The 13,849-nt window shown below is 34.8% G+C and overlaps 1 pseudogene; it reads right to left on the bottom strand.

Annotated features, from left to right (window-relative positions):
• The window catches only part of LOC116104779, a 127,827-nt pseudogene extending 114,681 nt beyond the window's left edge, over positions 1-13,146 (bottom strand).
• Positions 13,147-13,849: the final 703 nt, after the last annotated feature.

Here is a 13,849-nt window from a genome sequence, read left to right as displayed (position 1 = left end):
GAGAGAGAGAGAGAGAGAGAAAGGCAAAATTCACACTTTCTTATCATACATAAAACAAATTCTGGACTACATGACAACTCAAGTGCCAACTCCAGTGAGGATGGTTTCAAGAATGCTTTGTTGAAACAGCCTTGGTTTTCTGTATTCATGTATTTTTATAGAAAAGTCTTTTTCTCCTTACTGAACACTACAATTTTCTTTCTTTCTTTTTTTTTTTACTGGATATTTTCTTTATTTATATTTTAAGTGTTATCCCCTTTCCAGGTTTCCTCCCAGAATCCCCCTATCCTATCCTATACCTACTCCCCCTGCTTCTATGAGGGTGTTCCTCCACCCACCCATCCACTCCTGCCTCACCGCCCTTGCACTCCCCTACACTGGGGTATCTATCTAGCCTCCACAGGACCAACTGCCTCTCCTCCCATGTATGACCGACTAGGCCATCCTCTACTACATATGCAGCTAGAGCCATGCATCCTCCATGTGTACTCCTTGGTTGGTGGTTTAGTTCCTGGGAGCTCTGGAGGGTACTAGTTGGTTTGTTGTTCCTCCTAAGGGGCTGTAAACCCCTTCAGCTCCTTCCCCGTGCTCAGTTCAATGGACGGCTGTGTATTAGTCAGGTACTGTCAGAGCCTCTCAGGAGTCAGCTATATCAGACTCCTGTCAGTAAGCACTTGTTGACATCCACAATAGTGTCTGGGTTTGGTGACTGTATTTGGGATGGATCCCCAGGTGGAACTGTCTCTGAATGGCCTTTCCTTCAGTCTCTGCTCCACACTTTGTCTCCGTATTTGCTCCTGTGAGTATTTTGTTGCCCTTTGTAAGAAGGACCGAAGCACCCACATTTTGGTCTTCCTTCTTCTTGAACTTCATGTGATCTGTGAACCCCAGATACAGTTTTCTTAAAGCTATATATGTCTCCTTTCTGTCAAATATGTTGATTCTAAAATTCAGTAAGGATACTCTGACTTCACTAAAAAAATCACGGGTCTTCTTACCTGAGCGACTGCAAGACAAACCTCTTTTTTTTTTTTTTAATTCTTCACCTTAGTGTTGTAGAGTGTTCCTACTTACATTTTACTGCACATGTGGATATATGTCAGATTTTGGGAAAGGAGAGCTCAGAACATGCGTTGCATGCCTCATCACAGGCTAGAAAAACTTACTTCACATTCAGGGCACAGTATTTTAACTTCTTGTGGAACTTGACATCTGAATAGCAAAGAAGAATATTGTCTACCTTATTTCTTTCATAGTGTGACGATTACCTACATGATATATTCTCCAGCTAAAATAATAATAGGATTTTAAAAATTCTTTCTGTAACTCACTGGGCTCATTAGGTACTGATGGGATAGATATGACCCCAAGCTGGTAAATATTGTATATCATAAGTTAACAAGGAAAGAAAGAAGGAATATAGGATTTATTTCTAGCTATGCTGCCTGGATGAAAGAGCTTTCTCTAGTGTTTTCATTGTAGTTTTCTTCTTTAGTCTCAAAATGATGTTATCGCTCTGACTGTTTCAGTAAAAGAAATTCGAGAGTGCATTCGCAAGGTACCAACATGAATTCTTGCTAGTTTTATAACCAAACCCAATTTAGAAGCAATTTCTAATAAAAACATTAAATCTTCACATTTAATTTCATATAACTTCAAGGCACTACTTTTGTCTTCTGACTGAGCACTAGATTGTAGAATTTCAACAATTTTCTTTTTTTTTCTTTTTTCTTTTTTAACATTTTTCTTACACACATAGAACAGTATTATTAATTTGCTCTTGGGGTTTCTTGGTTTCTTCGGTTAGATTAGTACTGGTCTAGGGACAACATTACCACATAAAGCTTTCTATAATCCCAAAACTACACCCAGAATAACCTTCCAAAATATTCCATTTACTCTGGGGGGATTTTCATTTACATATAGGTGTAATAGCAATAAATAATAATAAGCAAATAAACCATTCCTATCAAAACAATGAAAGGTATACTAAATAAAATATCAATTTATAAAAATAATCTCAGTTCTTATTAAAATATGAAAAATAAAGGAAGCCAAATATCTTTATTTTCTATTCTATTGAAAAATATGGATAAATCTATAGAGTATATTCTTTCTAATAGAGATTAAAAACCTGAAAATATTTCAGGTGCCTAGTATGGGATTTTATAAGTAGTCTCAATAGGCTTTGGCATTCTTAGTTTCTGTTGAATTTTAGTTTTAGAACATTAATTATATATTAGCACACTCTATAATTATTATAATTACAAATATGTGATTAATCACACTAATTATAATATTACTACACAATATTTATTAGCTATAAAACTGACTCTTTATAACTTATGGAGTAGGAGTGACTATAACTTATGGAGTAGGAGTGACTTTTTATTTTTTTCTTCAAACAGTTTTAATTTCAATAATTTTATTATAGAGTTTTACAAAGGTATTATAAATGGAAATATTCTTTGCTCATATAATTTCTATCAAGACAATATTTTGTTGGCCAAATATAACTTGATCACACTTTATCAATCCTATACAATTTTTCTAGGCACAAGCAGTTATAAATCTCAGGTATGCTGCTGAATAGAAAGTCGTATCTTTGTTAGCAATAAATCAACAAATCCAATTAAGAAAACGTGTAACTCCTAAATTTTGAAAAGACAGTATAGTCAGCTTTCAGTTTTATGGGATCAGCAGTTTAGAGCAAGTACACATAAAACAAGATTAAATATATTATTCAAGAAATGGACCATCAAATTCCATTGTTTAATCAGCAGAAAAGATTTGTCAAGGGGATAATCTATTACATTGCTGCTGTCAGTTTAATGGAAGCCTGGATCCTGGTTTGTCATGCACCTGACATCTTATGTTGAGGAGTAATAGGTTGATCTCTTCAGCGACCATAGGTAGAAAAGTAATTGTTTTACTTAGTTTGATAAATGAATCTAATTTATGTATTTATTTTTGACACATGTAATTGGATTAACGGCTACTTCAGCATGAATATTGGCTTGGTTTTCAACAGAGTAATTTTTCTTAACGTATGATTTTATAAATACAGTGAATATTTGAGTATTAGAAAACCTTTGCATTTTCAGATTATCATAATCATATTTGCAATGATCTATATTTTAGAACACATGCAGTTCCAGGCTTATAGAGCATGGGTAGTCAGCATATATTCTTCTCTTCACATAAAATGGCATTGAAGTACAAATGGGCAGAATAGCCCTCCAATGCTCTGCTAATGTAAATTTTAATTATCCAAATGTCTAAAACATTTTATTAAGTAATAGGCTACCACCCTGAAAGGAAGCATGTATGCGTAAAAATCATTTTAAAAATTTACCACACCTTAGATTTTGTGAATAATGCTGCAATAAGCCCTGGTGTACAATTATCTCTGTAAAACATTGGAATCCCTAAGGCAAATACCTGGAGTATTACAGTTGGATCAAGTAACATTTGGGTTTTAGACTTTTGTGGTACTTTCATTCTGACTGCAACAGTGGCTAGACTAGGTTCTTAACAGAGGAAATAAGTATTCCCTTTGTTAGTATCCCTAATAACATTTGTTGTTGTCTCTAATTGATCTATAATATTAATGTAATAAAATGGAATCCCAATGTAGCATTAGTTTGCATCTCCTTAGGGCTATCCTGTTAATTTTTTTAATATATATATATATATGTATATATATATATTTGTATATACATATATATATTATATTTATCCATTTTTACTTCATCTTTGGGGAAAATTCTGTTTATTTTCTTCTCCAATTAAGGGATTTGGCTCTATTCTGTTTCTTTTCTGATGTTGTTGGTTGTTGAAAATGCTGTTTTTTCCCCACCGGATGGTTTTAGCTCCTTTGTCAAAGATCAAGTGACCATAGATATATGGGTTCATTTCTGGGTCTTCAATTCTATTCTATTGATCCACCTGCCTGTCTCTGTACCAATACCATGTAGTTTTTATCACAATTATTTTGTAGTACAGCTGAGGTCTGGGATGCTGATTCCCCCGGAAGATCTATTGTTGAGAATAGTTTTTGATATACTGGGTTTTTTATTATTCGAGATACATTTGGGAATTGCTCTTTCTATGTTTGTGAAGAATTGCATTGGAATTTTGATGGGGATTGCATTGACTCTGTAGATTGCTTTAGGTAGGATGGCCATTTTTACTAAACCCAGTAGCAAATTATCTCTGGTACTATAGGAGAGGCTAACATACAATTACTGCTGCTGTTATCAATACTATATAAATATTCAGCAGACATCATTTGTGATAGAATTTTGTTATGCTTTTTAACATAAAATAATTCCCTTTAATCAAAATCCTCTTATTTACAAGTTCACATTCGTTTTTATCTGTTGGAGCCTTTCAAAAGTAGTCTACATCAATATTTTTTATTTTTACATTTTATTTTTATTTATATTCTGATTTGGTATATGGTATATGATATCATATGTAGTATATCTTAACTACCACATAAGAAGTTTCTATTATATTTTTTCACATCTACATTTCAGTATTAATTCTTTTGTTAAGGATAGCTTAAATTTGTTTATTCAAAACCTACTTAATCATCTGATTTTCTATATGCATCAATAGTGCATAGTGTTTTTCCAACAAAATTTTCCAGTAAATATTTTTAAATTCTTGTGAAATCATTTGCTATGTGAGTGCTGGAATGAATGGAATGCTACTTCTCAGCTCCATTCAAATACTTCTTCATTTTTCATTGTGCTACAGTGAATTCCAGTTTTTGTTCCCCTAGGTTCCCTTGATAACAGACTTCCAGGAAGATGCAACCAATGGTGAAGATCTCATATTAGATTGGAAGATGAAGATGGAAGCATCCTTTCTGTCTGTTTCTTTAGTGTCTCTGGTGGCATTAGGGGGTTGCATATGGAGGTGAATTGATGACCTATCAGCACCTGTAGGTGTTATAGCTGCCAATACAGTGGGGATTTCATCGGGACCAGTGATATGAATGCACAGGCAGTCAGAGCAGACGTGGATCTCTGTCTTTAGCAGACAAGATAGTGTGTAGTCTTATGATGCTATTGTCAGCACAGTATTGAAAGACAATCTTTTTTTTTTGAAAGACAATCTTAATCTCCATAACATACTCTTTCTTCCAATGTTTTCCACTTTTGGTGTTTCTTGTCCCAACATTTTAATAAATTTATGAGACTCTGGAAAGTCTCATAACAAATTTAATTTCAAGTTAAACTTCCTCCACCTGAAATGTCTGCAGTTCATGCTATTGGAAATAGAGACCAAAAGAACTTTATTCCAGTTTTCAGTTTGGGGCAGAAATCAAGATGGTATACCTTCACAAACAGGTATCAGTTTTTTCCCAACTGACTTTTATAGAGTTTTGATAGACTCAAGACAGTACATCTTATTTCTAAACAGCCTTCACTTACAGAACATTTTTTTTGTTGTATTGGTCTGAACTCTTCCACTGTTTCTCCTTCTAAGTTTCTTTTTAGAATAACTCATATTCATTACCCCGGATTAGGTTCTGAGGGTGTTTTGCTTAGATAACTCCATCAATTTTAATACAAAGAGCTGTCAAAATATTCTGTGGTGCTGGAATTTTTCTTGCTATAGAAAGCATTTAAACACCTGCATTTCATATAATTGAAGGATCTTACATTAATCAAGCATTTAAAACTCGAGTATATTGAGATAGAATTATGTAAAATAAAATGTGTCCTTCCTAACTATGTAGTTTAAAAGGCATTGGCAATGTATGCAAATTTTATGGCCAAAGTTCTGCATGCTCATTTAGGGGTAGTTCTCTTATCCTACACTTGGTCCCTTGAAGCCATCAATGTGTCCTGTTTTGTCATTCCTTTTTCTTAGGGCAGTTTCCTCTATAATAAAACATCCCATCCAGGAGGGAGGTTTGCAAAAAAATCAGGAATTAACTCAGATACTGAGGCTCATAAATAACTCATAAGTCTCAGGAAGTCCCTACAATGTCTGAGATCCACAAGGTTTATCCCAAGGTTTAATAAATGACAGGAACTGCTGAGAAAGGTGCTCTTATCTGTGACATTGTCTGCCAGGCATACAGAGGACTTGGGGAAACAGTTCTTAAAAGTCCTCACCCAGGCTTTGGTGGTTTTCTCAGTGATGCATCTGCCATTGATTCATCCACACACACTCCTGCAAACAGAGAAATCATACAGCTTTGTAAAATTTGAATATTGACCATTGTATGCAAAACATAGCTTTAGAGCTTTGATCAAAAGTACTTGTCAGTATATGGTATGAATTAATCAATTTATTCATCCACATTCTGCTGTTTTCCATATAAATCAATAATTCTTAAGACTGTGTATTGATTCAGGCAAGGGCTGGGCATTGGTGTAACTGCTGGAGAACCAAACAAACTGATTCCTTAGACAGAATCTTGAAGCTAATGCAAATATACGTGACGATTCATCTTAAATCTACTGTAAGGATTATTTAGTTCTACTTCCTATGAGCAAATAAATAAAAGTCATGAAGAGAAACCTGGAGAAAATACAAACATAGAGGAGACTCAATTTAAAAATTGAAAGTTCTTTGTATATATTGGGTATTAGCCCTCTATTGAATGTATAATTGGTAAAGATCTTTTTCCAATCTTTGGTTGCCTTTTTGTACTATTGACAGTGTCCTTTGCCTTACAGTGTCCTTTGCAATTATATGAGGTCCCATTTGTCGATTCTTGATCTTACAGCTCAAGCCATTGGTGTTCTGTTTAGGAATTTTTCCCCTGTGCCCACATGTTTGAAGCTCTTCCCCACTGTCTCTTGTATAAGTTTCAGTATATCTGGTTTTATGTGGAGGTCTTTGGTCCACTTGGACTTGAGCTTTGTACAAGGAGATAAGAATGGGTTGATTTTCATTCTTCTACATGTTGGCCTCCAGTTGAACCAGCACCATTTGTTAAAAATGCTGTCTTTTTTCATTGGATGGTTTTAGCTCCTTTGTCAAAGATCAAGTGACCATATGTCTTCAATTCTATTCCATTGATCTTCCTGCCTGCCTCTGTACCAATACCATGCAGTTTTTATCACTATTGCTCTATAATACAGCTTGAGGTCAGGGATGGTGATTCCCCCCATAAGTTTTTTTATTGCTGAGAATAGTTTTTGCTATCCTGGTATTTTTATTATTCCAAATGAATTTGGAAGTTGCTGTTTCTTACTCTATGAAGAATTGAGTTGGAATTTTGATGGGGATTGCATTGAATCTATAGATTGCTTTCGGCAAGATGGACATTTTTACTATATTAATCATGCCAATCCATAAGCATGGGAAATCTTTCCAAGAACTCAAGAAGTTAGATGCCAGAGAACCAAATAACCCTATTAAAAATGGGGTACAGAGCTAAATAAAAAATTTTCAACTGAAGAATATCGAATAGACGAGAAGCACCTAAAGAAATGTTCAGCATACTTAGTCATCAGGGAAATGCAAATCAAAACTGAAATCTACCTCATACCAGTCAGAATGGCTAAAATAAAAACCTCAGGTGACAGCAGATGCTAGTAAGGATGTGGAAAAGGAGGAACTCTCCTTCATTGCTGGTGGGAATGCAAGCTGGTACAACCCCTCTGGAAATCAGTTTGGCAGTTTCTCTGAAAACTGGACATAGTATTGGACCTGAGGACCTATCTATACCACCCGTGGGCATATACCCAGAAGATGCTCCAGCATGTAATAAGGACACATGCTCCACTATGTTCATAGCAATTTTATTTATAATAGCCAGGAGCTGGAAAGAACCCAGATGTCCTTCAATAGAGGGATGGATACAGAAAATGTGGTACATTTACACAATGGAGTACTACTCAGCTATTAAAAACAATGAATTCATGAAATTCTTAGGCAAATGGGTGGATCTGGAGAATATCAACCTGAGTGAGGTAACCCAATCACAAAAGAACACACATGGTGTGCACTCATCCATGATAAGTGGATATTAGCCCCAAAGCTCCAAATAACCAAGATACAATTCATAGATCACATGAAGCTCAATAAGAAGGAAGACCAAATTGTGGGTACTTCTGCCCTTTTTAGAAGGAGAACAAAATACTCACAGTAAAAAATATGGAGATAAAGTATAGAGACCAAACAAAAGGCCACCCAGAGCCTGTCCTACCATCCCATATACAGTAACCAAACCCAGACACTATTGTGGATGCCAAGGAGTGCATGCTGAAAGGAGCCTGACATGGCTGTCTTCTGAGAGTCCCTGCCAGAGCCTTACAAATACAGAGGCAGATGTTAGCAGCCAACCATTGGACTGAGCATGGGGTCCCTAATAGAGGACTTAGAGAAGGGACTGAAGGAGTTGAAGGTGTTTGCAACCCATGGAGAGAACAGCAATATCAACAAACCAGAACACCCCCACCCCGAACTCCCAGGGACTAAGCCATCAACAATGGAGTGCACATGGCTCTAGCTGCATATGTAGTAGAGCCTTGTCATGCACCAATGGAATGAGATGATAGGTTCTTGGTTTTATGAAGGCTTGATAGATACACAGGTGTAGAGGAATTGAGGATGGGGAGGTGAGAGTGGGTGGGTGGGTGGAGGAACACCTCATAGAAGCAGGGGGAGGGAGGGTATGTTTCAGGGAGGGAAACCTGGAAAGGGGACAACATTTGAAATGTAAATTAAGAAAATACCCCCCCAAAAAAGTCAAAAGTCAGAAGACAGAGATTCCTTTGGCTTTGACTATTCCTGGCTTTTATGAAATGAAGACACATGGAAGAGAGATCATACTGAATTTTTTATTTATTTATATGTTTGGCTGATGAATCTTGTGAAGAGTTTATGGGAAATAGATATCAGGTGTTATTTAAAATATGTAACAAACAGTTAGTAGTGAGCCCTAGACAAGTGGAGTGGAAAATGACTTTTGAATTTACCAATGGCCATAGAGACGAGCTCAGAATGTGGCCACTGAGCCCCAGATAGCTGAAAGAGACATTCAAGGTATGAGGAGAGGAAATCTGGAGCTACAAAAGATAGAATCCCCTATCTATGCCTACTGATACCTAGCCTGAACACAAGTCTAATTCTAATTTTAGTAAATTATATAATCCAGAGCCACTTTTCATTCTGAATCTTTTTTTTGGGGGGGGGGGTTGAGACAGGGTTTCTCTGTATAGCCCTGCCTGTCCTGGAACTCACTCTGTAGACCAGGCTGGTCTCGAACTCAGAAATCCGCCTGCCTCTGCCTCCCAAGTGCTGGGATTAAAGGCATGCACCACCACTGCCCGGCTTCATTGTGAAACTTATAAGAGCTTTCAACTTTTAAATTATTGGGAGTATAGGCACTTTCATATACAATAAAATGTAACATTTACTTGAGACTGAGTAAAAACTGTTTCTTATTCCTTAACTAAACATAAGTATTAGTATATTTCTTGTTGTATATGTCTAGTTGATGTGTTTTATTTTTTAATTATTTTTAATTTTTTGCATTGCAATTAAATATTTTATTTTTCATGTTATTGTTTTATTTTTAATTATTTTTATTATTAGAGAAATATTTGATATGATTTAAGAATATGGCTTAAATCTTGATTAACACCAATATTGAATTCTTTTAAATATTCTTAAGAGAGGCTCAAGTTAAACTTACACAGTCTAATTTTCATTGTAGAGTATAGGATATTATAAATATATTAGAACTGTTTTTAAGTTTGGACTTTTTATTTCATTTATAATTAATACAATGTCAAAACTAGATTATGATTTGAATCCAAAATTAGAAAAATTATCATTTACATCCTTTGTGGAGTCTGATCCATATTTTATAATCTTGACATGATGGATTTACTTTTGTCTACTACTACTATAAAACACTACTATTACTATAAAATTTGAAAGTTTTATGGTAAGCACACTTTAATTTTCTAATATGCTAGCCTCCTTTCTTGTTAAACATGTTTTTTCTTTTTATAGCTATGAACATAGATAACTTATTATGAAGTCAGTAATGGGAAAACAATTCCTTCCTAAACTTGTTACTAACAGGATGTTGATACATGTATTGAATTAGTTTAATGGTTTTATAACATCATGTCTAGGAATATCATTAAATTAAGGAAAGAAAATGAAAATACTAGATTTTTACATAGAAAAAAATAAAAGTATTTTCTACACTTACTTAAATATGCACACAAAATACTTATTTTAACTTTAAAGCCAAAGACCTTTCATCTTGTAAAACTATAATAACATGCATCATGTAATAACTTACAATATGCCATTATAATATAAAAGTCTGTTTGGTATTTTTATAGCCTCATTTTAGAGTCAGTTATTACATTTTTAGGATCAAAAATTTTATCTGCCAAAATTAAACAAATATAGAACAAATTTCACTTTTCAGTATTTTTAATCCAAACTCTGAAATACTATTTAATATTAACTGACAAGGGCTATCTTAGTTAACTTAAACATGAGAGATTATTATTTCTAGGAAGGAAGTTTGCAAAGATACTCTATAGATTCTATATTATTATTTGATTATTAAATTGTGCAACGAGGTTATAAGATTAAAACCATCTCTTGATAGGTGGTATGCATTTTTGAATGTCTTAATATCAAGGGTTAGTCTAGTTAGGTTTGGCTTTTTTTTATATACTAGTGTCTATTAGCACCCCCGTGCTCTTTATCATTGAGGGAGAAAGGAAAGGGAGATTGAATTCAATCATCAAATCCAGACACTATTGTGGATGCCAGCAAGTGCTGGCTGACAGGAGCTTGATATAGCTGTCTCCTGAGAGGCTCTGACAGTACCTGACTAATACAGAAGTAGAGGCTCACAGTCATCCATTGGACTGAGTACAGGGTCCCCAATGAAGGAGCTAGAGAAAGGACCCAAGGAGCTAAAGGGTTTGCAGGCCCTTAGGACGAACAACAATCTGAACTAACTAGTAGTACCCTCAGAGCTCCCAGGAACTAAACCACCAACTAAAGAGTACACATGGTAGGACTAATGGCTCCAGCAGCATATGTATAGCAGAGGATGGCCAAGTTGGTCATCAATGGGAGGAGGGGCCCTTGGCCCTGTGAAGGTTCTATGCCCCAGTTTAGGAAATGCCAGGGCCAGTAAGCAGGAAGGGGTGGAGTGGTGAGCGGGAGTTGGGGGGAGGGAACAGGGGTTTGTTTTAGTTTTTGGTTTCTTTTCTTTTCTTTTCTTTTCTTTTTCTTTTGGAGGGGAACCTGGGAAAGGAGACATTGTAAATAAAGAAAGCATCAAATAAAAAACAATCTCTCAAAAAAGAAAAAAAAAGGAAAAAAGTTAAAGGAGCTGTGGCTCTAAAGGCTCTTAAAAAACATTACAGAGGTTGCATAAAATTATTTATTAAGTTGCAGTTCTATGTATTGTATATCATACTAGTTAAAATATCATTTTCAGTATCAAATGTGAATTCACATCTTTTTTTATAACATTTGAATTCTAAGTGGTTTTTTGCTTTTGACTTTCTTTTTTCAAGAATATTTTCAAATAGAAATTTTAATGGCCTAATAATATATAGTAACTAATAACTAAAATCTTCCATTGATGTAGTAATAATACAGTCATTATTACTTTTGTCAATGTTGGGACAGAAAGCAAATATTCAGAAATGATCATCATAAATTTATCATAACTGAAATCAATCCACTTATCTTTTCTTGTGAACCAATTAAACTTGATTAAAATCAGCTTCACATTTGCCACTTAGTCATTATCATTGGAAATATTATTTGAATCTATGCATTTAAAATAGAAAAGACAGATTATTAAATGAATTTACTTAACATTTATCCTGAGTATTTCCTAACAGAAATTTCAAAGCAGAAAGATGCAGGATAGCAATTTTTTTAAAGATATTTAAACCATATCCTAGAAGATCAAGAGTAATAGAAATGAATGTTACAAATATTTTGTGGTGATTGATATAATTTATATTTTCCTTTATGTAAAAACTTATTGTATTGACATGCCATAGGTCTTCAGGAGTGATCAGGACCAGTAGCAACAGTGTGTTCATGATTCTTTGATATACCATTCTCTGAATCCAACTTACAACATGATTTGTGTTTAATTATGTCCTCTACCTTCCTAAAGATACCAAGGTCTTAATATCCAGCCTTTGATAACAAGAGGTAACTTGAAAAAAGGATTGTGGCAAACATAATCAAGTTAAAAACAAAGCCTGGATAGTGTGTCATATTGCAATATACTCAGTGTTTTTACAAAAGAAAATCTAAACCTAGGGAAGGACACATAGTGAGGAACATGTGAAGGTCTATAGATAGCCATGGGGCTGATGTGATTCATGTAGAGCCAAAGAATTCCTGGATTTACTGAATACTGAGAAAGGCCCAAATATTCTTCTCTAGAACTTTCAAAGGAAGCATGACAATGGATCACATACTTCAATACCCCGGACCTCTGAGACAACACATCTCTGAGTTTGATCTTCAGATGTGTAGTACTTGGTTATAGCTCTCTGAGTATACAACTTCTGATTGAATTTGGAGCAGGAGGGAGAGTATAGGTCATACTTTTGTATCCAGAACAGGAAACAGGGACTCTGGCTTTGACCTCATTTCTACTCTACACCCATGAATAAACATCAAAGTTTCAGAAATCAAATTTGCTAAATGCAGAATTCATATTGTTCTTTTTTACCTTTCCAAGAAGCCAGGAGCCTGAAATAATGAAGAAAAAAATAAAGAGGAGAGAACATACTTCTCTTATGAAACCTTCCTTGGAAATGTCTCATGGAATAAGTAATTTATCAATAATGTACTAACTGTATTAGCTTTCTTTAACTGCTTTAGCAAAATGCCATAAACTTAGTTGCTGACAGCACAAATTTATCTTTTATCGTTTTGAACGTCAGAAATACAAAATCAGCATTTCTGGGATGAAATCAAGGTATTGGCAGAATTGATTCTTCTGGAAGCTCCAAGGGAGAATCAATTTCTTTGCTTTTACCAAGGACTCACCTTTTTGGCTAGTGGCTCTCTTCCACCTTCAAATTCAGCAGCCCAGGCCTTCCTGTCCTTCCTCTTGGATGTTCCTTTCACTGTGTCACTGAGCAGCCTACTTTCCATGACCAAGGATCCTTTGATCGCCTCATGCCCCAGGTAACCAAGAACAATCTATACCTCTCCAAATCTTTACTTTAGCTATACATCCAAGAGTCTATCTACTATGTTATATGAATTGTTTATAGATTAGGGTATTAAGATACAGTCATCTTTGTGAAACAGGAATAAGTTGTCTGCAAAATATGTAGCTTTAAATAATGGTTAAATCTTCAACATAAAACATAACTTTCTGCAGTTGTTCCTAAAGGAAAATACGCAAAAACCTCTACCAACCTAGTGTGTCTCCTATGTCATCACTATGATAATGTTTTCATTACTTTAGATCATTTTATTATTGGGCATATGTGCTGAAACACTTAGATCTCTGTGCAGTAAGACTGATGTCTTAATTCAGAGAGGAGGTCATGCTTAAATAAATAAATAACTGATCTACTATTCTACCCTCAGATCAGGAGACATCTTGTAAAAAGGCAAATGATTTTAAGTGAAAGAATTGATCAAAGATAACTACAGTAACAGGGATGTTTCACAGAACCTGATACTTGCAGAGTATTGAGTTAATACAGGATTAAATTCCTATAGACGAGAACTAAAAAGAACTTAAGTAATTAACTGAGATTATTGATTGGCAATCTTAAATTAATTGAAGAAGGAAGCAAAGTAGTAAGCACACGGATATGGATTTTCTGGATAAGAAATATATATT

Source organism: Mastomys coucha, unplaced genomic scaffold (assembly GCF_008632895.1).
Source record: "Mastomys coucha isolate ucsf_1 unplaced genomic scaffold, UCSF_Mcou_1 pScaffold22, whole genome shotgun sequence".
Taxonomy (NCBI): domain Eukaryota; kingdom Metazoa; phylum Chordata; class Mammalia; order Rodentia; family Muridae; genus Mastomys; species Mastomys coucha.
Note: the sequence above shows the minus strand (reverse complement) of the source record. Positions and strands in the feature narration are given on the sequence as shown.